General features: G+C 34.8%; 1 long non-coding RNA gene across 1 annotated transcript; it reads left to right on the top strand.

The window, feature by feature from the left end:
* The first annotated feature begins 4,319 nt into the window (after positions 1-4,319).
* On the top strand, positions 4,320-5,672 carry LOC124891072. The gene is made up of 3 exons (XR_007049510.1): positions 4,320-4,560; positions 4,658-4,660; positions 5,603-5,672. It is a non-coding gene; the product is annotated as an uncharacterized LOC124891072 (long non-coding RNA).
* Positions 5,673-15,264: the final 9,592 nt, after the last annotated feature.

Here is a 15,264-nt window from a genome sequence, read left to right as displayed (position 1 = left end):
ATGTTGAAATATGATGAATATAATGGTTGCATGAAAGAATGATGTGATATTGATGGCTTGCAAGTCGGGTATGACGATACCCTACAAATAAGATATGTGATTGAATTAAATGGATTTTGATGCATTGATTTTACATGATATAGGTAGATACCCGAAAAAGGCGTTTGAGTGTAAGGGCTCATTGCTGGAAACCGTGTTTACCGACATCGGAATTTGACACCAGGCTAAGTGATCTTGTGTACTTGACTTTATATCATTCCCAAATTAGGACTATGGTTAGGAGCCCAGGCTAAGTGATCTTGGAAACTACTATACTTTATTAGGTCGAGACACCCTGGCTGTGTGATCTTGTGTATCTTCCTCTCACTTATACTCTAATCTCGGTGGCAGCTGAGATTTGACAGTTAGTGTAAATATTATATGTAGGGTATTCCACCTAGCTCAGCTGCATTACATTGTTGTTGAAAACTATTAAATTATGCCCATGTGTTTTCAAATGATTTGATGTGGAACTGCTTTATAATGGCTCTCACCTATATTTGGAAAAAAAAGTTATATTTTGTTTTTGGTTTCTCTGTGTACTAGTACTTTTGCATTGACCTCATTCCCTCCCAGGTTTGGAGGCATAGTTTAGGGGTCCAGATAACCAGTAGATTTCTTTACGCAGATTTGCAGAATCAAGTAGTGAGCCTTCTATATTTCAGAAGGCCTGATATCTGTCAGTTCATTTATCATTTAGTAGTTTTGGGTCTACTGGGGGCCTTGTCTTAGTTTTCAGACAGTACTTTATTTTAGTTATGTATTAGAGATTTCACAGACAGTTGTTCAGATGTCGATATATGTTGTGGGACATTATTTCCCCTTTATTAATTTCATTTGATTTATGGCCATGTTTTTCGTAATATTGTGTATCTTTTGCATATCTTATTATCATAGGGGTATTTCGAGCCTTCATGGTTTGGAATACTCGTCACGGCTAGGGCCCCGGTTTGGGTCATGACAAACTTGGCATCAAAGTACGGTTCATGGTCCCAGGGTTTCTGTGAAATCGTGTTGGGTAGAGTCTTGTTTATGGGTGTGTATCACGCCACACTTATAAGCAAGAGGCTACTAGGCGTTTAGGAACATCTCTCTTTCTTCATGTTCTAGTTCGTGCAATTAAGTCAGAATGTTCCTCTTTCATACTCTAATTCGTGCTATGGTGTCTCCCATACAAAAGTAAAAAAAAATCATCCCAAATTCTTTCCTTACTTTAATGTCCTCAGATATGTCTCATTATTGAGCTGATTCAAGTGCAGAAGTTTAGAATCTAAATGGTATGGTCCTTTCTGATTGAATAATATAAGAGTTAAAATTTGTGCAAAGACTTGAGAAGAGTCTGTTAGTGCTTCAATGTGTATTGATTCTGATGTAAACATTGATCCTGATGGAATCATGCTTTTCAGCTTGAGGTATTAGTTGCATTTAGTCCCCTTCAAATTTATGTTACAAATGTCTTGCTTAAGGGGGGGGGGATGATGTGTAGTAGAGTGTTGGAACTGTGTTTCCACCCGAATAGTAGTATGCATTAAAGTGTTGTTGTCATGACCTATTGGTAATGAAATTAGACCAAGAAGTTGGTGGTGTAAAGTCACAAAGTTAGAAGTCAGAGCAAGGGTGACTTTTGTGTAAATGAATATTTTAGTTGAATATCCGATGTTCGAGAATGATTTACCCCCTTATGGTGATAGACTAATGTGATAACTAGTAGCATGTATGGATGGTATGGTAGTCCATGGAGGAAGTGTTTGACTCTGATTTTATTTATACAGAGTATGATGTGTATTCTTAGTTCATTAGATATTGCGTATTAAATTTCTATCTCATGTAATCTTGTCATCAAGGTATTGTTGAAAAAAATAAAGTCTAGTAAAGCCCTGTGGGGCTCTTTCGATTCACTAGCATATTTGACTTGTCATTCATCTCATTTTCTTATTCAAAATACAAAATCAAAGTCTAGTGAAGCCGTGTGAGGCCTATTTCGATTCACTAGCAACTTGTTGTTCTTGTGTTGGTTTAATATATATATATATATATATATATATAGCTGAATCTGTTTGCATGAGATTCAGTTGGTAAAGAGGTGATTTGTCCTTGTGCGTTAGTTTAGTAGAAGATAGAGAAGGAGTTGTTAGTTAGGGTGATTTCTCGATTGCTTGAAGTGTGAAAATGGCTATATTAGCAGTGAATTGTAAGTATAGACACATGGTTGTTTGTGGAATTTGAAGGTAGTCTAAATGTATGTTTGGGTAAGTAAGAATGAGGTGAGAAATCCGTTTAAGTAGAGAAGATTGTATGGGGTTATAATATAAGATTAAGGTTGATCATGTCTATTATGTAACTTTACCCCTTGACCTTCTTTTCATTGGTAATTGTAAACTAACACTACTTGTGAGAAGGTATGTAGTGATTTTTGAGGAGCTTGTATAGTATGTCCAAAATTTTATGGACTAGCATATTATGTTGCATTTTTCAGTAGTGATAAATGATTAGTACAGGACTATATGCTTGAATTTAATGTAGAATGTGGTGGTAAAAATAGTGGAATGAGATTAATGATGTATGTTTTGTGGGAAAAAATTAGTAGGCTTGATGTGTTAAAATAGTACGTGCTAATGAGATATGATAAGGAAGACCGTAAGGTCAAGATCAATTATTTGTTGTTTGGAAGTTCTAGTGTACTAGTGTTTCTTGATGTCTATTTCATGGTATCCAAGTGAGAATCATGCGTAAGGTTAGTTTGTAAAATCATGTTTAGCACTAGACATTAAGTTTTGAACAATTGATGTCCATGAAGGGGATGTGATGATTTCTTGGTTAATGATACTAGTTTTAAGGAAGTAATCTAGTAGGATTGAACAATATATTTTATTAGATTCGTAGTGAAGTATGATGTTGCATATATAATGTAGAAGTATGCCCAAGGTTATCTGAGGTTGCGGTATTTTCTAAGACTATTACACGTTTTGTGTGATGAGTGGTACCGTTGAGTTGCTAGGTGGAGAAATACTAGTTAGATGGTATATGGTGTTCTAAATAGCCAAGTTAAGGAGTTTTGATGGATAGTGTTGAGCCTTTTTATATGATCTTGATTCTCATAGTAGAGAGATGTAAGTTTGGAGTCGCGATATTGGTAGGCTATGTCGGAAGTAGTATGATTCATTGAAGGCTTGGTGATATCTATGTTGAGTTCTAGATTCTAAGTTTGAGTTTTTGAAGGTTGAACTAATAGAAATAAGAGTTAAAACACTAGAGAGTGTGCACTCCGACTATGGGGATACCCATGAAGACCCGAAGTTAGTAAGTATGCAAGTATTATATGATGACTACTGGGTCTATAAAATGATAAAGTGTATCTCAGAAGGTAGTATTAACAATGGATTTTCCACTTTCAGGTGTAGTCATTCGGGTTAAGTGCCATGATATGCGTGTATAGTAGTTTTCCAGATCCCAAAATGCAGTGAGTGTACTTCAGTTTAGAGTCTAGTAAGGGATCTCCTAAACTTAATATGATGGCTTGAAGCTAAGGAGGAGATGATAGAGTGAAAAACCAAGTCAGGCTTTCAGATTCTAGTAGTGATGTCAGTATGACATAGAACATTAGAAGGGAGGAGTGAGGCTCAACCTATTCCGGTCTCAGTATTTTTCGGTTATCCTAATACCTACTCATACCTCACGTTTCAGTTCCATGATCATAGTTTTGCATTAACAAACGTGCTTCTTTGCACCCGAAGAAAAGATACTTAGGCCATGAGTAACTGTTGAATCCAAGACATAAGGTAAAAATGCTTATCATTTTGTCCATAAGGTTAAAATGCTTATCATTTTGTCCATTCTCGTCTAATGCTGTGATAGGTAATCTATTTACTATCTCTTTTAATTCTAGTTTCAAGCTTTCTATTTATTAAATGAAGAAAAGGGTTTCATGTTACTATGTGGTTTGGCTTCAAAATTCTTGCCTTGTCCTTCAAATTAATTTAGGGAGTTTCGCATGGATACAAGCTTTCAACATTGATTGGAAAATTAACTAAATATGATTGAATAGTAGCTATATTCTGATTTCATCTGTTCTTCCTTGCATGGATATTGGTTGAGAAGACTCCTATACCTCCTCTGGCTGGTCCTACTCCTGGTGCTATTCCATCCATGTCACTGCAGGTAAAGTTGTGGAGGCTTAGGGGAGGGATGAATGACTTTTGAATGTAGACCTTATGATAACTATTTTCCCCAAGTCTTTAGCAGTTCCAGCCTATGCTTCCAGCCCAGCAGGCAAAACCTTATGGTTCCGGGCCATCTCAACAATTTCTGCCACTTGGACATGCAAATGTTGCGATGTCTTAACCTTCTCAAATCCAATTTTCTCAACCTATGCAACAGGTTACTGGTAGACCTGTAGTAGGAATGTATAGTATGCCTCAGGAACCACCTATTCCCCATGATTTTCAGCGAAATCTTTCGATGTCAAATAACCACATGCCTGGTTCTGGTGGCCCAAATTTACCTCTTTCTTCTTCATATAATGTAAGGCCTTAGGAAGATCTTTTGTGGTTATTGTCAATCATTTTCCGATGTTCCATTCATATATTGATGAAATAAATTTTGTTATCGTCTTTAACAGCAGGTAAATGCAGATTCTTCTGTCTCCCATTATCACACACAGATAAATGATCATAGGTTTCCATCAGGGGTACAATCCTGGATGCCAATAAGTAATCATAATGTGAATTCTGCGACAACTATGCAGAAGACTAGAGAATTAGAAGCTCCCTTGGTTGTTCCGGTGAGAATTCAATGTGTTTTATTGTACCCGTTTTGCATAAATATTGTCAACAAGTAACATGCTTAAGTTAATGGGTTAATGGGTGTGTGTTGACTGAGAGAGTCAACATTTGAATTCTATGATAGTTTTTTGTAAGCAAATTAAGATTCCAGTGAATAAAAAAGATGTAAAACCGCAGTATACAAGAAAAGGAACTCTGCAAAAATATCATTGTCATTCAAATCCGATCTTTTTACCACTTTGTGTTCTCCAGACAGAAAAAAGGGAATGCCGATTTGGATTTCTGGAATTCTTGCTTTTGGATTATATTCACATAGGTTACTCATATGAATAGGTTAATGTCAGCATCACAAACACTTAATGTCTTATCTATGAACAACTGGTGGATATGTTGTCCCCCATCACTGCCAACAAATCCCTCAAGTATCCACATCTAGTGCTTTGTACATCATTCTGCTTCCATTAGCACTGGAGATAATAGGCCCCTTTGTTTCAGTCCGCTTTGTCAAAGTTATCATATGGGCTGCCGTTCAGTGCTACCAAATTCTACCTGACTGTTGATCAGCAAAACTTGATACACCTCTACCGATAACTTCATTTTGACCCCATTTCTCTGTTATCATAAATATTTTACATGTGGCTAAATGCTAGTAGGTATTGCTATTTTCAGCACCTTTAGATGACCAGTAGGACAATTATGGTTGCTAATGTTGTCATATTTCCTATGGCTTTATTACTCCAACCAATTAATAACATTCTTACAATTCTTGAATTGATTTTTAGATACTATTATAATAGAAGGACAAAAATCTCTACCTGGGAGAAACCTCAAGAGCTGATGACAGAAATGGAGTGAGGTCTCGTGTAATCGAGATTTTTATGGGTAGTTTTATCCAGTTTCCTGTGCTTATCAATGAAAAAAGAAGTACACAATTCTTTTTCTATGAAGCTTTGTAGAACCACTTTTTCTTTCCTAAGTATATGTGATTTCTGTTGAAAGTTTGTTTAGCGAGCAGATTTCCTCGATCTTACTATACTATGTAGGCTTCATTTGGGATTTGCATTAACCTTTTATTTCAAATATAGTTCTAAAAGATTTTATATTTAACACTATTATTCTAAAAAATGTGTTTAAGCATACACGACAGGATTATATTTGGTCTACTTTAAACAATTTTATTTACTTTTTGATTAATGTAATGTTATTGTAACTCTATGGTGATATGGAGAGAGAAAACTTGATATAATATTGCGGTTCACACTTCTCATTCTGGTTTACAGAATAACAGTTTGGCTGGTTCCACACTTGCACCACAGAGTGTGACCTAGTGGTTAATGAAGTAGATTGAGAACCATGAGGTCTCAGGTTTAATTTCCAACTGAGATAAAAACACTAGGTGATTTCTTACCGTCTGTCCAAGTCTTGATGGACAGAGTTACCCAGTATCTGTGCTGGTGGGAGGTAGCAGTACCTGGTGTAACTAGTCAAGGTGCAAGCTGTCCCAAACACGACGGTTATCAAAGAAAATATGGCTGGTTGTGAGGGACAAGTATTAAGGGACCAACAACTGGAGCTGTAAGCAAGTTTGAACATTTTTATTCTTTTCTTTTTGAGATAAACAGTTTATTTTTCTGGAGATATTACTTTGTATTCGTCAGCGTTAAGGTTATGCTAGCAGTCTAAAAGAAATGAAAAATAATGAAAATAATGCGAGGATTCGAAGAGATCTACTACCTGCTATGCATTCTGTACAAATTGGCCCTTAAACAAAAAACAAAAATCTACATTGCTATTCCATTTAACTTTCTGAATGGAATTATATTTATCTTCAAAATACCTTAAACTTTTCTTGCTCCATACAGTCCACCAAATACAAGGAAGGATTATTCTCCCCTATTTCTTCTAACTCTTGCTAATCCCCTCTAATCCAACAGCTCAACAGATTGTTGTGTGTCCTTTGGTAGTCCACTTTACATCAACTCAATAGATTTGGTATGTGTTCTGGCATGGTCCACTTTACTTCTATTAAACTAAAGGTGTTAAATGGGCGGGGTTGGCTGTATTTGGGCAGATCAAAGAGGTCTGAGTTAATAAATGGGCAGGTTATTAACCCCCCCTAAAGCTACTTGGGCTGAAATGGGTTGGGTTGAAATGCTCTAAAATACGGGTCATAACCCAACCCACCCAATTTGAACTAAGATTTAATTGCTTTATTTGCTATTTTATAAACTTTTAGTACTTGAAAAATTACTATCTTTTTTTTTTGAACTTTGTAACTTTGTATTATATCACACAGTACATGGGTTGTACTGAAACCTTTATATACAAGAGTACTCCTAAATCGACTGTTCTATATCTAAATTTAGTCTAGAAAATCAATTATCGAGGTAGTATCATTAGAGTATAGTTGATTACACCAAAAACATAAAAAGCAAAATGCTATTGAGTTTAACCTTCTGCACACTATTCTCTATGCTCTCAAAACATCTAGAATTCCTTTCTTTCCATATAGCCCACCATATAGCACCAGGGATAATTCTACATCTACCTCTTTCCTTCGCATGCACACCTGCTTCTCCTAGCACATTAAAGTCTCGGATACTTTCTTAGGCATTTTCCTAGAAATGCCTTTTATTCTTAAGACGATTCTCCAAAGTTGTTGGGTGTACTTACGATGTATAAATACATGGTTAACCGTCTCTAAAATTTCTCCATAGAGGAAACATCTGGAGCACAAGGTTTTTCCTTTTGTTCATGACATTATCTTGTGTAAGAACTACTCACTTGATCAGTAACCAGACAAAGACAAAGCATGACACAGTGTGAGGTATCCTACTTTTCCATATTTTCTTCCAGGGCTATCTTGGATCCAGGTGATTTATTTGGTTCATCATCTTGTAGGCTTTGTTGAAACTGAACATTCCTTTTTCATTTCCCATCCACCATAGTATGTCCTTCACTGTCTGCAGTCCATTGAATAAGTCCACGGTATTAAAAAATTCAACTACTCTCATTACCTCCTGGTCATTAAGTTGCCTTCTAAAATTGAAGTTCCACCCATGTAGTGTCCATAATTCTGCTATTGTCCTCTATTGAAACAATACCAAGTTGTAGATATCTGAAAAAATCACTTCCATATTCCCATCCTCATGTCAATTATCCTTCCAGAACCTAGTCTTGTTTCCATCCATCACTTTAACCTTTGAGTTGCTTTTAACTTCATACCACTAGTGTCTAATAGATCTCTAGAGGCTAACCCCATATGGTGTGGTCACTTCTTTAGTCATCCATCTATCTTCTTCAAGATATTTAGCCCCAATCACTTTCCTCCATAGAAGCTGGTTATTGTTTGCATATTTCCACAACCATTTCATCACGAGAGCCTTACTTTTAATTTTTAGGTTCTTTATCCCCAACCCTCTAGTCTTCTTGTCAATTGTCCACCAGAGAGAGCACTACCACTTTTTCTCGCATATCTTTGTTCCTTATTCTATCTCTCCTAGTATGCAAACACACCAATCTCAACATCCTCATTTCTGCTACGTTTATCTTTCGAACATGCGAGCTCTTGACCAGCCAAACACTCTGCCCCATGAAAGATAGCTAGTATAACAACCACTTTATAAATTTACCTTTGAGTTTATTTTAACAAAATTCTTATACATGTCATGCTAGTTACTAGCTTTTTTAGAAGAGCTAATTGGGACAAAAAACACATGTTCAAAAATTTATTCATCGAAAAAAAGCATAACTATAGTTTATGAGTTTCAAACGTGTCAAAATGGAAAAAAAATTATGGGGGGCCTGTGTTTAGTATGGAACTTAGAATCTCAGTGCAGGATTTGAACACCTTTACTGTCATATTCAGTCTTATTTTTTGTGGCAAGGGTTTTCATTAAAAAATACTCAGAAATAACAGAATTTGACCTATATATTTATATACAAAATGCGATTATCAGTTGAATATTGTTTAGTTGATCACCCTTGGATACCTGTAGCTCAGCCGCAGCTTGGCAATGTTTCCACCCTGCTTGTAGTTATATTCTACACAGTATATTCTAATTCTTTTCCATGTGGGACATTATATCATTCATATTCTAACACTTCCATCCAGTATTGTACTGCTGGAAGATACTGATTTCTAGTCTTAGGGTACTGTTTATGTTCTATTTTTTGACTTGACCTACTTTTATGCAGTTTTCATTGGGACAGAGGGCAGACGCATCAACTGACTGGAGAGAATTTACAAGTCCTGAGGGAAGAAAATGTGTAACTTACATATTTTCTTGGCCTCTTTCCAATTATTCTTCTACAGTGGGTACTTTTGTGTGTTACTTGTGCATAATGCTGATTGCTTTGTTTGTTTTCTGTAGGTATTACTACAACAAGATTACTAGAACATCCAAATAAAGAATGCCTGATGAAGTCAAGGTGATGTTAGATTTAAATCCAATATGGGTTTGTTCTGCGCTTTAAATAGCATGATAAGAAGGGATTGTTCTGTGCTTTAAATAGCATGATTAGAAGGGACAATATTCTATTTTCTTGGATGCTCTATTCTCATAAAGTTCAATTGTTTATAAATTCACAGTTGGCACGTGAAAAGGACACTATTTTGCATGCTTCAAATTTTGAATCCATTTCTGTTGTTAAAACATCATCCCGGGTGCAGATGGTTCATTAGGCTTGGCTCACGGTGCTAAATCAAGCCCAATTGCTATGTCACCATCTGCTAATTTACCAACTATTGTGGCTTCAGAATCATCAAGTTTATCTAGTAAGGTTTCTTCTCCGATGATTGAAATAGTCAAAATAAAGAATTCTTCAGAACCTGCTTTGCCAGCTGTTGCTAATTCAGAGAAAATTGGAACAGCAGTAAACTTGGGAAATTCTGTCACGCCACCGGTGTATGTTTTCAGATTTATATGTTATAAATTTGCCTCTGGTTTGTGTTGCTTCTTATTTAGAATTCAATTTTTTTGTTGTTCTGAGACTACTACAACTTAAGATGTAGTAGTGTATGGTGGTGGATTTTTTTCGGAGAATAGAGAGGTACTTTGTCCTTCAAAAATACTTATGAGATTAGTTAATTACTACTAGTTACTGGTTAAAACACCAAGAAAGCTTTTCATAGTTGTTATGCTGGATGTTGATCCATCAATTTTGTAGTGCAGTTGTTAGTCAACTGCTAACAGGTGAAGAATATGCTACAAATTCCAATGAGGTTTGCTTTTGTCCTTTGTGCTTGATGTTGTGCCTAAAATGCAGAATGTCAAGAAAGATGCTGCAATAACTGAAATCGGAGGTGCTACTCCATCAGATGAGAAAACAGTCGAGCTGGGACCATTAGTTTATGAGAGCAAATCGGTATAGTTGGTTATCGATTTTTTCCCTGTTTAATGTATGTTCTCGAAATTTCTCTTATTTCTATTTTAAGTATCTAATTTTATTTAGGAGTCAAAGAATGCATTCAAAACTCCTTTAGAATCTGCAAATATTGGGTCTGATTGCACGTAGGATCAGGTTTATTACTTGACTGTTTTGTGCGTACCAAACAATTAAGGGGGATCATTTGACATGAATTGTATTTGTCAGTCCATGAGAGCAGTAATTAATGACGGGATATATGGTGCTCTAAAATCCCTTTGTGAGTGGAAGCAAGCTTTTAATGAGGTATCTCTCCAAGTCGGCATTGGAATGGGTTAATTGCTGCTTCAATGTTTCAGCATGCCGTATTGCAAAAAGATAGATTGTGTTTGATATCCAACTATTTCATGTTTGGTTGACTTAAAAATTTTGGAAAATATTTTCCAAATCAACTTATTCTCCTTAAATTTAAGGAAAATGAATTCCCTTCAAAATATAGGAAAAATATTTTCCAAAACTCTCTTTCAATCTCACTCTTAAGTTGAAATGTTTATACAACTCTCAAATGTATTTTCTGAAAAACATTTTTTTATTCACCAACCAAACACTAGAAAAAATTTTCTGAAAAATGTTTTCCTTTCATCAACCAAACATAAGAAAACAAGTAAGAAACCAACATGTTTTCTAGGAAAACATTTTCCTTCATACCAAACACACCCGAGGTCTATAGTGATCATTTTGAAGTTGTGTTTCTGTTCCAATATCTGAGCCAAAAGAAAAAACTGGAAGCTGAACAAAGGTGTGTTAAATAGAAAAAAGCTCGGGAAGATTTCAGGATAATGTTAGAAGTAAGTGAAATTTTCTTTTGTGGTTGTCTTCCATTTGATATATCATGATATTCACATTACCAGTTTCAAAAAATAAAAAGATATTATCATAATATTCATGATGTGTTAGAGACTGGTATTTGACTTGTTCAGAAGAATAAGTGGTATTTTTCACAATAATGTCCGTTGTTCTCAATCTTACAGGATTGCAAGGAGCTGTCACCATCGTCAAGATGGAGGTTTGTCTTTCACTTGTAATGTTAAGTTGTCTGCTGGTTGTTTTCTAATCTTGGTCCTTATTTGTATGTGTTTTGGGACCTTGAAGTTGATCCATTTCTTGTGTAAGTTCCATTTGATCCACTGACTATTTGCTATTGATTATTCAGCAAGGAAATCTCCATATTGGAACATATTCGAACATGATGAACATTTTAATATGGAGATTTCCTTACTGAATAATCAATGAGTAATTACCTTCATGAGTTCCCTTTTTGTCTTTTTGATTTTTTCATCCAATAATTTCCTTCTTTATTTTGTTCTTGCAAATTAGAGATTTTGCTGCATATCTAGCTTTCTCATCAAATACTTTAGAATCAATAGCAAAAGACTTATTTACAGATGTTATGGATGAGCTGGAGAAACAGGTGAAATAGGTTGCTAATAGGAGTATTGAATTGTGTCAACTACATTTGTTACACTAAGCCATATTTATAGACTTTACACTACAATCCCTTTTCATTTGCTTTCACTTAATGAAGGTCTGAATCTTAATGGTTAAGATATCAGCCCATTAAGTGTTTTTTTTTAAGATTCAACCTATTATTAATATATCTTAATGAATCAGATGTTAAACAAAGTCTGAAAATCATTTAGATCCTCACTAAAACGTTCAATTAATTAGGTAAAAAAGAAAGTTCGTGCATTACTATGTGCGAATATACTGGGCTTGTTGTTGTTGTTGTTGTTGTTGTACATTAAAGAATAGAACATACTTGGTAGGATAAAAGCATGAGATTGACATTTGAGAGTTGCCCCTCGGCTGGCTTTTTTTTAAATAACATATATTTTGTTGAGATAAGAACAATGATCGGTTGTTCCTATTAAACATCTGTCTTGTTTCTCTTTATGCCAATTAGTTTCCTCTTTTTTTTACTGGATAGTAGGTATTTAGGCTGATAGGAATGGTATTGTCGTAAACTTTTAAGTTAGGGGTTCCATGCTTTTAATGTAGTATAGATATAGATGATTCTTTCAATCTAGCAAAGCTGTATTAAATGCTACTTCACGGATAATTGTAATTGACTTCTCCTCCGTTGAATGTTGTTAATGTTTATATTACCTTAATTGTTATAGTTTCTCGAGTAAAACAACTCTGAGAAGTGATCATCAAACTTCCATGTTTTCACGTAGTTTCTTTGACTTTCGAGGACTCCTTTAAAGTATCACACAACCACACCATTGTGTTTCAGCTAAGACTGCATTTGTTTTTATTAATATTCAGACATTTTAATCATTTTGAATGCACATCTGAATGGTTAAGATATTATCTCTAGATCTGAAAACTAAATGATTAAGGTTGGGTGTTTCTCAATATCTGAATGTGCAAAATTTATTTATTTCTAAATATAATATAATTATATATTAGAAAGTTTTTTAATTTAATGCAATTAAATTATTATTTGATTAAAAAAAAAACATTTATGTTTGTTAGTGATAGTGGAGATGGTTTGTAATGGTGGTAGTGGTTGTAATAAATTAATTGATGTTAGTGATTAGCAATGTTGGTGATGATAGTTGTGATAGTAGAGATAGATGGCATTGTAGTAAATGTCATGATATTGGCAATTAGTAGTGGTAGTGGCGGTTGTGATGTGAAGTTGGTTAATGTTAGTAGTTGGAGGTGTTGATCGTGGTGAAGGAAAACTGTATGCATGATGGTTGACGATGTGTTGGTGGTCGTTGGAGACGCTGTTAGCTGTGATGGTGGAATGGTTGTTAGTACAGATACTGTAGCGAGTGTAGCGGATGGTGGTGGTAGAGGTGATGACGCCGATGACAGTAGTAGTGATAGTGTCCGAAGAATGTGTGGAAGTTGATGATGTGTTAGTGGTTGTTAGTGATGTGTGGAAGTTGATGATGTGCTGGTGGTTATTAGTGGTAGTGCTAGTCCTGATAGATGAGTTGGTTGGTAGTAGGGATCGACCGGTAGCAGTTGATGGTGGCGGCGTTGGCAGTAGGGGTGTTCATGGGTCTATATGGGTCGGTTATTTGTCAAAACCATAACCAAACCAACTTAATCGGTTTTTAAATTTCTAAAACCAAACCTAACCAAACAAAAAAATAACCATCAGTTTGGTTCTTGTCGGTTTAGTTCGGTTTGATTCGGGTTTTTTTGTTTATAACTTAGTTAATGATAAAATTTGAAAATTTTAAAAAACAAATCCAATCTAACATATGAGATGTCAACTGAGTGTTGTATCTCAATCTTGAAAATATGATGTCAACTGAGTGTTATACTTCGGCAAACCCATGATAACACCATAAGAACGCTTTTAAAAAAATATTTAAAAACTATATTTAATAGAATGATATGATAAACCCCAAAAGGTAAACACATAAACTTCTTGCTCAATAAGGTTCAAAAGAAAGTTAAAATTAGTGATTGTGTATAGTCTAATGAATTTCAGATGTAAATTTCAATATATAACAAGATATTATTTTCACAATTAGTATCATTTGTCATTCAAAATATGAAATTCATTTAAAATCTCATAATGTATTGTCAACTAGATGAAGACATATGACTGAATGTGTTACGACTAAAGTTAAATCATGATTAAAATAGAAAATGTAACAAATATTTAAAGTACATTAATGAAAAACATATAAATAATTATAATATATATGTATATCGGTTCGGTTTGGTTATTTTGTTGGTTATTTTAGAGTAAAATCAAACCAAACCAAACCAAATTAGTATCCGTTTTTTAAAATTCAAATCCAAACCAAACCTAACCAAATATAGGTTTTTTTAATCGGTATGGTTTGGTTCGCGATTTGGTTTGGTTAAAAACTAAACCGTGAACACCCCTAGTTGGCGGTGGATATAATTAGAATAATGGAAGTTGTAGGTGTGGTAGCAGCTGGCAGTGTAGGTGGTAGTGGTGTTTGTTTTGATGGTGAAAGTGGTTGGTGGTGGTGGCAGGTGATTGTGGATAGATTAGTGGTGAATTTTATCCTACACAAGAATATCTGTAAATGATATTTAGACTTGGTTCCACATCAGAATGATTAAGACCTACTCAGACCTATTAAGAGCTAAAATCCTAAAAAAATAAATGCACTTAATGGTTTGAGGTCTGAACAGGTTCATAAATCCAATAAGTGCAAACAAATGAGACCTGAAAGTAGTTTGTCTGGTTAAGTTTCGACCATGTTTTGTCCATTTGTACCACACCGCAGTTTTGATTTAACTTCGGATGATATCATGCAACTTAAAACCTAATTCAAAATATATTGTGTTGTCAACCATATAAATTGGACTAAATAAACTTAGTGCCAGAATTCGCCTCTGAAGAGGTAGTTGAAATGTAATGAAAGTAAAGGCTTAGAAAAGATTAGCCTCGGAAAAAGTGCCTAAGATCATCTCTGTTTCTCTAAATAAAGTTGCATCTCCCTCACTATAATTTTTTTCGCCGTAATACACACTTGCGCCTAACTAAACGATATATTGTTTCATCCTCTGCCCTTTCTAAAAAGAATTGAAGTTGAATGATCAAATGTTATTAGCATTTATCTCCTTGCTTGATAAAAGAGGGAGTTTACCTGGTATCCTAGCATGGTAATGATCTTGTTCGTACTCTTATTCAATGATTGAATTTGGTAATATTTTCTTGAGTTAGGATCTTTCTATGGGATGGTGAGAGTTATACATAAACTCAGATGCTGAAAATCTTTTCTTTTTCCCTTGTAAGTTAAAGATGTCAACTTCTATCTTTAAAGTTTGTATTACTGTTTGTGTGCATAAATGATTCTTATTAAGTAAATATAACGAAAGCGCTATTAAAAGAGATGCTATCCATTTTTATTTATTCACTTTTTTCTATTATCCAAACAGGGGTGCTTGATTTTTCCTTCAATTTAGCCTGATCAGTGAAATTAAGTTTATGTGTCAAGTGTCTTGTGATATTGTAGATGACTTTGAACAAGTGGAGAAATGTTGGTATTCATGAAAGAAATTTCATCCCCAT

Source organism: Capsicum annuum, unplaced genomic scaffold (assembly GCF_002878395.1).
Source record: "Capsicum annuum cultivar UCD-10X-F1 unplaced genomic scaffold, UCD10Xv1.1 ctg3002, whole genome shotgun sequence".
NCBI classification, from domain to species: domain Eukaryota; kingdom Viridiplantae; phylum Streptophyta; class Magnoliopsida; order Solanales; family Solanaceae; genus Capsicum; species Capsicum annuum.
Note: the sequence above shows the minus strand (reverse complement) of the source record. Positions and strands in the feature narration are given on the sequence as shown.